Here is a 12,855-nt window from a genome sequence, read left to right as displayed (position 1 = left end):
TTGTAGACGTAGCCTACACAACACGGCTGGTTTCGCATGTTGCATCTATTTCGGGAGGCTACAGGTGAGGGCTTCTCTAGCCGTAATTCCTAAACGCACAGCTGTGTTCCAGTCCTGCACATGTAGCAGGGTGGCCGCGGGTCCTTAAAAAGTCTTAAATGGTATTAAATTTCATTTTTGTCAAATAAGGCCTTGAAAAGTCTTATTTTGTCTTAAAATTTCAACCAAAATGTCTTAAATTTGCCGGAGCTAAATTTAGGGGGGAATAATTCCGTCAGCCATGTGTTGAACTTCGGGGGTGGAAATCGGTAGTTAGTCATGCAGTGCCAACATAACGCGCGCGCGCGAGAGAGAGTGTGAGTATAGGACACAGCGAGAGAGAGAGACTGAAACCTAACGCGAGAGAGAGAGAGAGAGAGAGAGAGCGAGAGCGCGCCTGTAAATAGCGAGAGAGAGAGACTGAAACATAATGCGAGAGAGAGAGAGAGAGAGAGACTGAAACATAATGCGCGCGCGCGAGAGAGAGATGAATTAAACAGTGATTAAACAGCTTCAACTTACGCAGGTGTCCACTCAGGCTCACTCACCTGGTGGAGTGAAAATCACGCTATGTTTCTGTTTCTGGAGCTGTCATAAAGCAAGGATGTAGGGCCCTAGAATAGAGGCACCCTAGAACAGCTCTGTGATGCATTTGTTTTCACGGTCCAGTAAACATTTTATTGTAATTAAATTAAAGATTAAAGATATTATTTGTCTGTTTTAATAAGCACAATTTTTAATTAAATTCAATAATATTTTTTATTTTATTTACTCATTCTCACATTTAAAATACCTAATACAGATAAGAGCGAATAAATAATACATATATATTAAATATATTAAATTGAATTTGGTTTTGTATAAAGTTTAATTGTGTATACTGTACAGTGAGAAAATTGTAATGTTTGTGTCTCGTATTGTGTCTTGTGCATTCACATTTGAAGTTTTCAAGAGGAGGATTAAATGCTCTGAGCCAGCCTGCCAGATGTGCCACTGAATGTGGCTGGGTGATATACTGTATAGATAACATGTCTGTTGTGCCCTTTCTCCTCTGTTATGTATAATTTAACATTTTGTGTTGCACACTTTTACGTTTACCGTATCTGAAAAAAGAACAATAAGGATTTATTTTAAAGAAACCTACTTTTTGCAACTTTTTGTTTTAAGAGGGCATTTTTCAGTGACAGTTGGAAATAAAGAAAATAACTGGAAACATGTGTAATTGTGTTATATCGTGATATCATTAACGTGATATAAATTATCGGTTCCCAACCGGGGGGTCCTGCCACCGCACCTTCAAGGAAATCCTGGGGGGAACCCTGTAGAACCTAATAAAAGGAAAGAGTCGGGTTGAGAGTTCACTCTCTCTCAAGCATATACAAAAAAATATAGAGTAGATGAAATTGTGGGTAACGTTAGCTTCTGTAAAACTGCAGCAGGTCTTGGAGCTGCTGCTCTGAATCTGCTGGTGTTGAGCTTCTGCTGCTCTCTGGCTCTGCGGATGAAGTTGGGCTTTAACCTGATGCTGTGATTCGCCACGGTGTCCGCTATATTGATTTAGTAAACAAATCAGTTAAGCCATTGATGTGGAGCTGCAGATTTTCTTGGTTAAAACACAATTAAATTTACATTTCTCACCAAATTTACTTTTATGTTTTTTATATTTGAAGGATTTTGTTTTACATATACAAAACAACACGTATTGAACTCAGGAGTGCATATCACTGATAGTCTGAAGCTTATGTGGTGGAAAATAATGAACTGAGTTGTAAAAAAAATCAGGAATCTTTTATAAATTTATATAAAAGAAAAATCTTCGGACATTGTTGGTCACGTGATCAATGTAGAACGAATCGGCACAGTGATTCGAACCAATGCGTGTCATTTTTTCTGCACACGCCTCAAAGCTTCAGATTAAAGGCTAACATCACTCACTTAGAATGAAATGAAAGTACAAAAGTATTTATGGTAATATGAAGAGGTTCCAGTAGTTTTGTATGTATAAGGAAACTTAATTAAGGCAGTTCTCTTCAGTTTATTGACCTGCTTTTATCTTAATATTTTTCTTTGTGTTTTCCAGAAATGAAAAATATTCTCCTGAAATTCATATTTAACTAAGAGCAAAGTTAAACTGCTGAAAGAGGCGAAGCTGAAGCCATCCTGCAGAATCTCCAGAAAACACAGACATTGTTTGCTACATTTAACAGACAAATTAAGCCAAGTCTCGACATGGAGAAACATCAGCACTCTGTCAAGAGTTTTACCAAACAGAGTGATCTCAAAAAACACCAGCGCATTCACACAGGAGAGAAACCGTATTACTGCTCAGACTGTGGAAAGAGTTTTACTACACAGAGTGATCTCAAAAAACACCAGCGCATTCACACAGGAGAGAAAAATCTCAAATTTGTCCCATGGCAATTAAAAGTGCAAATCGTAAATCTTTCGGACAGAACACCTTATCCTACACAAATGTTTCACTTTGTCACTTGGGACACGTTCCACCAGAAATAAACATGAACTGAAATTAACAATGGATTTTACAGTTTCAGCAAAATGAATCTTATCCAGGGATGATGTTTATTGAATTCCATGTTGTGTTTTCTTGTATGTTTGATATCAGTTTTTAGGGTAGTTACGGTAGGAGTTCAGTTCTGAAGAAGGGAAGGTTTTTGAGTTTGAGCAAGGGCACTGCCAGTGTTTGCACCAGATGGTAGATTAGCATAATTTAGTCTTTAAAATTTAGATGCCATAGTTGTTAGGAGTAGATTAGGATTTTGGATCAAACCTTCAGCGCTTATGCTTAGAAGGTTTTGAAAGAATTTAATCACTTTTCTAGCTTATGCAGATTTTATTATTTCCATTAATTTCTAGTATCTGTTTTTAGTCTGTGGAAGCCGTCCTCAGTTCCCCAAGCTTAGCATAGCTTAGCTTAATGCAATTAACTGCCAGGCCGCCCATATGAAAGGATAAGGGGATAACACCCCCTGAGCCACTCCAGAGAGAGTGTGCTCCCAAAAGTGTGACCCAGAGCCACAGAGAGACAAAACTGTGCCAGGTACTGCCGTGTGGAGCATCCAGACCCCGCAGAGAGGCCAACAAAATCTTTTCCAGAGGTTAAATAAAACGCTCCAGCCGTAGTTCTCATACTGAAGTCGACGCACTCCAGACTTGTGTAGCACAGTAAAGTTTCTGGCTTATTTATTCCCCCTGCTGTTGTTCTCATTTGTCTATGGTTCAGTCTGATTAAAAATCTGTTACCTTAGAGGGATATAGATGGATATTTGGTTGTGTTGTATTACTCAAGTTTTATACTCTTTTTCTTATTAGATATCATATCTTGCTAAACATTTTGAATCTCCAAAATTACTAAGAATATCCAATTCATTTAGTTAATTGATTGTTTTTATCCAGTACCAACTATTATCTTTGTATTGCTTCACCTCTATATGTACTCATCTGCGTGTTTCAATAAAAGGCTTTTATATTGCAAGACCTGCAATCTCAGCGTGTTTTCTCACAATATGGTTGATAACCTTTCTGTGACCTGTAACCTATCCATCCTGAGACTGACTTATGTTATTACTTGGTAAATACTAACTGCCACCCAAAGGAGAAATCCGGTGTGAAATGGACGTTTTTCCACCTCCATTCACCCCCAGGAGTTGTAGTTGTCTGTAAAAGTTTTGTGAGAGCTTTGAAAATGCCCAAACAAATTGGTAGGTTAGGGTTCAGCTTGCAAAACGAACTAACGAAACGGAAATTCCAGATGTTGTTGGAAACATCTCTAATATTCTCGCATTTTTAGTGACAATTTTGAAATCTGTCCCCCTAACTTAAGTGTAATGTGTCCTTTTTAATAAACTATCTGTGCATTTTCATAGCTCTCAGTGCCTCAGTATAAATTTTAGGGCTCTCAGAATTCTACTAATGAAGTGTGGCGCGACTCTGAGCTTGGTAAAGGTTTAAAAATAGCCATTTCTTTGCATGAGTAACGCTATGGTCCATATCATATTGCTAGTTTTGTAAGTCTGCTGGGAACATTGGATAAAAGCACTGTATTTGGAAATACTGGGGAAGAATTGAGGTGGGTTATTCAACTATTCATACTAGTCATGTTTCAAAACAAGTCAGTTTAACAACAGATTTCTCCTTTACCTGAAGTATTTAAACCATCTGACCTTCAAAGTCACCTAAGTTGTGGTGTAAGTGCGTCCTGTTAGTGGTAACACTAATAATAGCTATAATCATTATTATTATTGTGATCATTTTCATAATTACTGTATTTGCTGAACAAAGGGATAATTGCATTCATTAGGGCCTGATTAATTCAGGAGAGAGAGGTTTTTAAAAGTATAGGAAAACCACAATCATTATTGACATGATGAATTACAATTTCCTTGATAGATATGAGGTGATTTCAATTTTGTTAAATTGCAAAAGTGGACAAAAACATTTTAGTTTGTTTTCTAAGGGATTAAATGTAATAGAATTTATTTGGTGGTAATTTTTAATACAAAATGTTTAATACAAAATGTTACAACCCTAAACGTTTGAGCTAGTGCGCCGCCATGTTGCCCGTGCAGCACTAGTGACGTCACTAGGTTGGTTGGTTGAAGAGCCCAAGTACATAGCTTTGAGTCACGGTTAAGGAAAATAAATTGTCGTTTATCGAGATTATGGATGAAGACGAAGCTGAATGGGGTTTTGATCTGTTTCCTAGAAACCCAATGGTTTATGCGTTCGAGCCGGTGAGGAGACGAAACAGATTATTGGTACAAACTCCGTTTTATACAGAAGAGCAGCCAGCGGTTCCTGTACAGGTGGAGAGGGTCGGTAACACTAACTTTACCTGGTGCAGATGCGGTCACTGCACTGCCGTGCCGACTGAAACCGAGTGTATTTGCTGTCAGGAGGCTAACGTGGACCATGTGCTCAGAGATCTTCCCTGCAGAACCCTGAGCAGAACTTTTCAGATGCTTGTCTGAGAGCAAGAATTTTTGGAGGTGTCTATTCTCTCTCTATATGAGGTCCATGCAGAAACCTTGCAGCCCGTCAACAGCAGGTATTGCCATCCCACTAACCAGCCTGTTTATATACATTTAAATATTTAGCATGTAAAGTTCAGAGTTCATTAAGACTGGATGAAACGCACATAATTTAAATGGATATTGAAACACCCAGGCACGGTTTTGTTGATGAACCGTTCAGTTTGTAAGTTAAAAGGCTTGCTGGGTAGCTAGCTTCATATAGCTAGAGTTAGCTAGTTGGCTAGCTATCTTAAAAAGGCTAGCGTTAGCTATTTAGCTAACAAACTTGGCAGGCTAAGTAGCTAATGCTAGCTTTGTTAAATGTTAAATGTAGACTTTTGGTACCTCTCGCTGCTCTGCTAAGTGGGTGCTTCGTTTGGCTCATTCTGTGCGGCTCACAGCTGCTGCTTTTATAGTAACTCCAGTACATTCCAGCTGTTCAGAGGGAAAATTAAAAAGGAGGAAAAAAGCCTCAGACTTTAGCTTATTTGTCCGGCGAACGACTAAATGTTAAAGTTACTTAAATTCCAACCATTGGATTAAATGTACTTTTGTTAAACATCTCACCAATCATTCTCCCACAGCAACCAAAGAACCAATCCAAATGCATTTTTACATTTGCTTGAAAGCAGTTGTATGGAAAAGTTGGTTTAGCCTAAAAATAAACCAGTGGTATACATCCTTTCTTACATGTAAAATATCAAACTACAGACCTCTTAATTTCACTAATGATTATACAAAATCTAAAGATATATATTATATAAATATATATTCATAATCTTATGAGTTGCTTGTCAAGATGGCTTACTTCATGTAACAATATTATACGTTTACATAGGCTTTCAATTACCATTATCTAAAATTACTTTTAATATTATTTTATTAGGAGAAATTCTTAAACAATATGAATTAATAATGTACTGACGTTCATCTGATATCAAATGTGTAAATAATGTTTTCACTAGCATGAAGTGCATTTTGTATATAGAGATCTAAAATATAACACCTGTAACTTAAATTCTGAATAGTACAAATGCTAATTTGAGTAATTTTATTTTCTGTAGTAGAAATGGGAATTATTTGAAAGGTATCAATATATATATCAAAGGTAACATATAGGCTACCTAGTAAAATTATATTCATGATCCTGGTAATAAGACTAGTTAAAATGTATTTATAGATCTGTAGATCAGCATGTTGTCATCCTTCTTCTTCTTCTTCTTATTATTATTATTATTATTATGAAATGGTTTATAGCTGTGTAAAATGGCTTGGGATATTTGTGCACCCTGCCTACTCTCTGACCCTAAATTATAATTATTATTATTATTGTGTTTTTTTAGATGGAACAAAACTTCAGGAGAGCTTCACTCTACCACAAGGGCTGTTCCATTCATCTTAAATGCATTGCAAAAGTCACCCAGTCCACTGCAGGGTCCTTCAGTTTCAAGGAGAAAGTTTCAGCTGAGTTTGTAACTAAACACCTCTGTGCACTGAGGGATGGGTGGTCAGTGTTCTCCTTATCCCTGACAAAGGAAAATGAGAACAGCTTGATCGCACGTATTTGTTTAAAAACCTGTTAATAAAGAACCAGAAGGCATTCATAAACGCAAACACAGATATATAAAGAACGAGTAACATGCCTGTAGGAAAAGAAATTGTGGGGAAGCACAGAGCTACTCTGTCCACCAAGCATGGAGACAAAGCTTGAGGAGGTCAGATCTGCAAAAGGCTTTGTGACCCTGCAGGGGCAAATAACACCAGTGAGTGTTTTAATAGCTGGGTAAACACTGATCTGTTTCCAAGAAAAAGCACTTTATACTAGCTTTTCATGCCAACTGGGGTTAAAAATGTATTAAGTATTTGTTTTGAATATTAAGATAACTTTTAAGTAATAAAGACTGATGTGAGCAAAAAATTACATATAAAATAACGAGTAAAAAGTACATTCTGTTGGGCAAGTTTACTAATTAATTTAAGCCATGTTAGAATAAACACATTGAATAAAGTAATTGGCATTGATTGTGTTAAAATATTATTCATATGTCAATTCAACAAATGCACCTCTACCTTCAGTGCTCCTAAAGCATGGTAAATTAGCTGAAATATTGTCATTGCTCTCTGAGCCACTTTCATAACCCATTTTATAAAAAAAAAATAATAGTCACACCTCACTTTTAACCCTCTAATGCGCAACATTCATTTTCTTTGTAAATTGTAAGCTACGATACTTAGCAATAAATTAATTCAGCCATTCAGAATTTAAGGTTTTCCTCAATTAACTTGTTTTTGATCATCATACATCCTTATTTTATTTTTTAACTTACCTGCTTTTTGAATACATGTGGGTCAAAAATGACACACATTCATTTTCTATGGTAATTCATGTATGACTGAGGGTTTCTTTAGAACCAATCTTCATTTTTATTTCCCTTTATTACTTTATGAAGCTTTTTTATTTTTACATCAGATTTATAGACATGGGTCAGCCAGGACCTTTTCATAGCTCAACACAGTTCAGCACAGCTCCCGTCACACAGCTAACTCAGTACTGCTTTCAATTGTTTTATTCTAACTTTAGAAAATATCTGATGACAGTTAACTATTATTCAGTATTAGCAGCATATGTATTATTCTGTCTCTCTCTCTCAAACACACACACACACACACACACAGTGTGGTTAAACGGGTAGACCCAAATGCAGACACGATAGGCAGAGTCCAAATGAAGCATCATTCATTAATATAACGTTACAAGTAATTATTATTAGCTAGCTGTGGACTACTGTATCAGTTAGCTAAATCTACTGCATTTAGCTAACTATAACTAAAAACTATAAAATAAATTGTTATACGTACTGTACTTAGCTAAGTTCATAGGAAAGTAGATAGCTTTAAAAAAATCTAAATTGGGGTACAGAGTATTTTTTTTTCTTTTAAGAACTTTATCTTGTATGTATTATTATTATTATTATTATTATTAGTAGTAGTAGTAGTAGTAGTAGTATTTACTCAATCTGTGTTTAAAAGTCAGACTCTTGGTAATTTACTATTATTTACAAAACTTACAAAGGTTTACAATTTTATTTGTTTGTTTCGAGTGAATGTTTGAAACTGTTCTACTATATAAAAATATATAATTATTTATTCTTAATAAAATACTGTTAAAGGCTTTGATTGGTAAGTACCTCTGTCAGTCATATATGAGTCATATAGCAACTGAAAAACACAGACGAATGCTTTGAATTAGTAGCTGCATTGGCGTAGGAACCGGGGGGGATGGGTGGGACATGTCCCACCCAATATTGGAAACAGGTGGATTTGTCCCCCCCAAAAATTATATCGTTTCGCTCAGATCAGCTGTACTATTAATGAGGAGACAGACCGGACCAATCACGGAGCCGGTTCAGGTATTAAGTCCCGCCTCTCAGCACAAACAGCCAATCAGCTTGCTGGTTTTGCGGCCCGCTGTGTGCTAGTGCGGGAAGCCCCGCCCCCTCGCTGTGAGATTTAGCAGCGGGATTGGGCTGCAGCAGCTTCAGCTGATTAAGATATATACGGGGATTTTTCTAAAAGAAAGGTAACGATAGGCTAACCACATAAACTGTGATGATGTTTCTGATAGCTGGTTAAAAATACAAGACTCTAAATCAGCACACAGTTTAAACCCACTGTGATTAATAAACTGCAGCTGTGTTAGTGTGTAAGCTTAACTTTGGAATCAGATAGATTGGAAGTCAACGTTAAAGAAAAAATAAACTATATACGTAATGTTCAACTTGCCCTGTACCTGATCAGCTAATTACTGTTTCATATTTAAACTGTCTTTATTAATTTAGGATTACAGGATTTACTGTGAGCTATAATGAACAAAAATTAATTTAGTTAACTAGTTATCTAGAAGCCAGATGTAGTGGATAGTCAGAATTTAGTACAGTACTTTATGTTTGTAGTTTAAAGCAGTTTCTTAACCCTGATCACTGCCCCAAAATTGTGTTTTCCACCTGATCCAGCTAATAAACAGTCATTTACTGAGTTTACTGAGTTTAATCATGTATATCCAGCAGTGCATTAGACACATCATACCACCACTTACTTTATTAAATGTCTTTAAAGCAGAGAAAGCTCTAGAATATGTAGAACAGTGTTAATATTCAGTAGAATATGTAAGAACAGGGTTCACAGTAAGGCCACATTTCCTGGCGTTTATAATTAAAATCTTTATGAAACGTAAAGTTACATTCTTTTACATAAAAGGACACCAATCTTTAGAAGAGCTCTTAATAGAAAAATAAAAGCGTAGGATTTTTTTTAAAGAGTGGAGAAAATGTAAATATACAACAGAATTGACATGCCAATACATGATAATAATAATAATAATAATAATAATAACCAAATCTGTTATATTATTTTAAATATTAGGTGATAACTGATCATTTTTGTCAGATGTATATGTATATGCATATTTTTTTCTTACAACAGTAAATGTAATGTGAAGTAACATGTTTAGGTTGTAAAATCACCTTGTTAACTAATAAAAAACAAAATACAGAAAAAAAATATTATTTGTGATTAAAAGTAATTTCCACAAATGTTGTTCTAAGAAACTATAGGGTGGGCTTGGGTTCATATTGGCAAATGTGTCTCCCCCAATATCAAACCTGCTCCTACGCCCTTGGTCTTACGGGTTACGTTGTAGATCATAACCAATCACAACCTTGATTCCACGTTGTGTTGTCAACGTTAAACAACGTTTATAATTTCAACCTATAATAACGTTGATTTATGGTTGATTTTTGGTCATTCAACCAAAACCGACCAAAAAACCCAAAAATCAACATTGATTCAACCTCCCTTTGCTATCTGGGTACGCACTTATTTGCATTTTCAAAACCAAAAGCTGAATTAGTGCCAGAATTTAATGAAATACACCTTGAAATGTAATCAAGGCACAGCGGTATTACTTTTCACCATAAGGTACTTTAAACATTAACTCCTCCTTTAAATGTAATACTTACGAGATTGCTTTTAAACACTGATGTGATGAAAACATGCCACAATGAAAATCAATAGCTCCAGTGTGTGTGGATTTGTATTTAAAGAAAGAAACGCAGAATTAGTGTCACAAGCCACCTTAAAATGCAATCTAACGAACGGCATTGTATTCCACTGTGTGGCGCTGCGAATGTGCAAAAGCAAATCACAATGCATAGGATTGCATTCCGTCTAGGCAAGCGCTGTAATCGTGCCACATGTAAATTTAATAACTGTCCAATAGGAGTGCTCCCTCAAATTTGGGGCGGGGCTTAGACATCAGTCAGAAGCAATCGCTCGTAGTTGTACTTGACAGCTGAATAAATGTCTTTTCGTGACAGGATAAAAGAGCAAATAAACACTGTAATTGAACAAATTGAGGCTGGGTCAGTTACAGACGACTATGTGATTTTCAAACTGGAGTGGATTTTAGAGAACACAGGCCATGTTCTCACACTTCGCGGCGAAGACTTTCCAGAAACCTTCAAAAATGCACTGAGGAACATTCTGGAACAACTCTGTGCTCCAGCAGTCCAACCGAGAGCAGGAGGACCTCAGAAAATACCTGTCCCACTCAGCGGTATAATTCGCTATCTCAGCCTTGGATTATCAGTACCAGCTGTTGCAAAAATATTCGGCGTATCAGTTCGAACCCTTCGAAGGCGAATGGAGGAAAATGACGTGCGGTACGTCTATCAAATATAACTACGTTATAGGTATATTATATATTATTATATATACATATTATGTTATAACCCCATTGTTCCTCATGAGAAGAATGTTCAGTATTTTTTGCTTCTTTCTGTCTCAAGAGTGGCTGATTTCTACAACAACCTCTCAGATGAGGAACTTGACGGTGTTGTAAGGGATTTGCAGCATATGTTCCCTAACTCGGGGTACCGGATGATGCAAGGCTATCTTAAAGGAAGAGGAATTAGAGTTCAAGGTATTCTACTTACTTGTGTGCATACATGCAGTACAGGCCAAAAGTTTGAACACACCTCTTTTTCAATGTTTTTTCTTTATTTTCATGACTACATGATTACATTGTAGATTCTCACTGAAGGCATCAAAACTATAAATGAACACATGTGGAGTTACATATTTAACAAAAAAAAAAAAAAGCACTAGGTGAAAAGGTGAAATAACTAAAAATAAATATATTCTAGTTTCTCCAAAATAGCCACCATTTGCTCTGATTACTGCTTTGCACACTCTTGGCATTCTCTCAATGAGCTTCAAGAGGTGGCCACCTGAAATGGATTTCCAACAGTCTTGAAGGAGTTCTCAGAGGGGTTTAGCACTTGTTGCTCCTTTGCCTTCACTCTGCTCCAGCTCATCCCAAACCATCTGGATTTCTGTGGTCAGCAGCAATTCTGTGGTTAGAAACTGACAGCCCATACATATAATTTATACTGCAAGTATATGGAGTATGTGATGGGTTGAAACATGCATAATAAAATGTATATTTCTCATATCCCTAAAATGATCTAGGATTAAAAATTATTATTCCTGGAACTGATAAATATTCGGAGATTATAAATAATATTAAGATCTAAATATATTATATTATGCAATTCTTTCTGCACAAGAACATTGACTTTATGTCAGTTTTGTATCACTGAGGATGTCATTAAATTTCAGGCTTTAAAAGGCCTGGGTTACATGGTAGAAATATTATATGATGTTATTAAAATAAATGTTGACAATACACAATGCTACCAAGATATTCTGACATCAGTCCTGCAGGATATTCTTAAGAACTGTGTTTAGTTTGATCTATTTGAACATGGGACTGTGCGATTAGGAGGCAACATGCAATTATTTGTAAATACGATGTTTTAATACTTCTTGACTTATTTATTATGTAAATACTGTACTGTTTTAATGTATTTATTTTTTTACTGAGTGCCTTGCTATCCCTTTGCTACTGTGAATGTCCCCCATGGACGGCTCTTTTGTTTTTGCACCCCTCCCCCCAAAAACAATGGTTGATAATACTGCTACTACTACTACTACTACTAATAATAATAATAATAATAATAATAATACATTATTTGTAATATTATTTTTTACAGTTGAAATTATTCAAGTAGATATACAGGGCTGATGCACATGGGTGACGTTTAAATTAAGAATACAATTATAAATAATGGGTAATATTTAGACTTCCTTTGCAAAAACAGACAAGTGTTATTTAAACACACTTTTAGGCTTGACCAAATGAGCTCCTTTAAAATATTGCGGAGAAACGCGCCTCATCAGCCGCACTTATGATTTCTGAGCGGAATTATCTTTCGTTTTAATGGCTTTTTGTGGTGAAGGAGAAAGAGATGCTTTGTTATAATTCCATTATTTTAGATACTAAATCACAGTTGTTTTATTTATTCGTTTACAATAAATCTTATTTATATATAAAGAGAAGTACAGTCCTTTAATTATCCTGACTGACCAGTAATAATAATATCAGTGCATCTGATACTGTGAATATCTTTAAACTGTTTTACTCCTGCCATTTTTAATTTCTCTAAAAATTGTTTAAATACTGACAAAATTCAATTGTTAATTTTAATTTATTTAGCTTGATTTTTTTGTTTCTGAAGAAGAGACTTTACTTATTTTATAACACACTGTTGTGACTATTTGAATCTGTCTCAATTTTTTATTTACACTTTACACTTTGCGTGCTGTTGTGGCTAATTATTTTACAAGTCCTAGCTCCTATATGTCCATATTGGACAATAATTAGCCA

The 12,855-nt window shown here is 35.7% G+C and overlaps 6 protein-coding genes across 7 annotated transcripts in view; 3 read left to right on the top strand and 3 right to left on the bottom strand.

Annotated features, from left to right (window-relative positions):
• The window catches only part of LOC125801230 (zinc finger protein 239-like), a 270,259-nt gene extending 266,956 nt beyond the window's left edge, over positions 1–3,303 (top strand). Inside the window, exon 3 of the transcript XR_007438652.1 lies at positions 3,098–3,303. The gene's annotated coding sequence lies outside the window, so the exon portion shown is untranslated. The remainder of the gene's footprint in view (positions 1–3,097) is intronic.
• Positions 1–12,855, top strand: part of LOC125801241 (zinc finger protein 484-like) — a 356,394-nt gene that overhangs the window by 60,451 nt on the left and 283,088 nt on the right. The gene's annotated exons all lie outside the window — the stretch shown is intronic.
• Positions 1–12,855, bottom strand: part of LOC125801394 (zinc finger protein 585A-like) — a 196,469-nt gene that overhangs the window by 5,067 nt on the left and 178,547 nt on the right. The window lies entirely within an intron of this gene.
• The window catches only part of LOC125801308 (zinc finger protein 154-like), a 224,299-nt gene that overhangs the window by 91,750 nt on the left and 119,694 nt on the right, over positions 1–12,855 (bottom strand). The window lies entirely within an intron of this gene.
• LOC125801636 (zinc finger protein 658B-like) overlaps positions 1–12,855 on the top strand; it is a 116,303-nt gene that overhangs the window by 167 nt on the left and 103,281 nt on the right. The window lies entirely within an intron of this gene.
• LOC125801338 (zinc finger protein 239-like) overlaps positions 1–12,855 on the bottom strand; it is a 241,569-nt gene that overhangs the window by 194,140 nt on the left and 34,574 nt on the right. The window lies entirely within an intron of this gene.

This window comes from Astyanax mexicanus, chromosome 4 (genome assembly GCF_023375975.1).
Source record: "Astyanax mexicanus isolate ESR-SI-001 chromosome 4, AstMex3_surface, whole genome shotgun sequence".
NCBI classification, from domain to species: Eukaryota; Metazoa; Chordata; class Actinopteri; order Characiformes; family Acestrorhamphidae; genus Astyanax; species Astyanax mexicanus.
The sequence above is the reverse complement of the archived record's forward strand: the minus strand, read 5'-3'. Positions and strand labels throughout refer to the sequence as shown.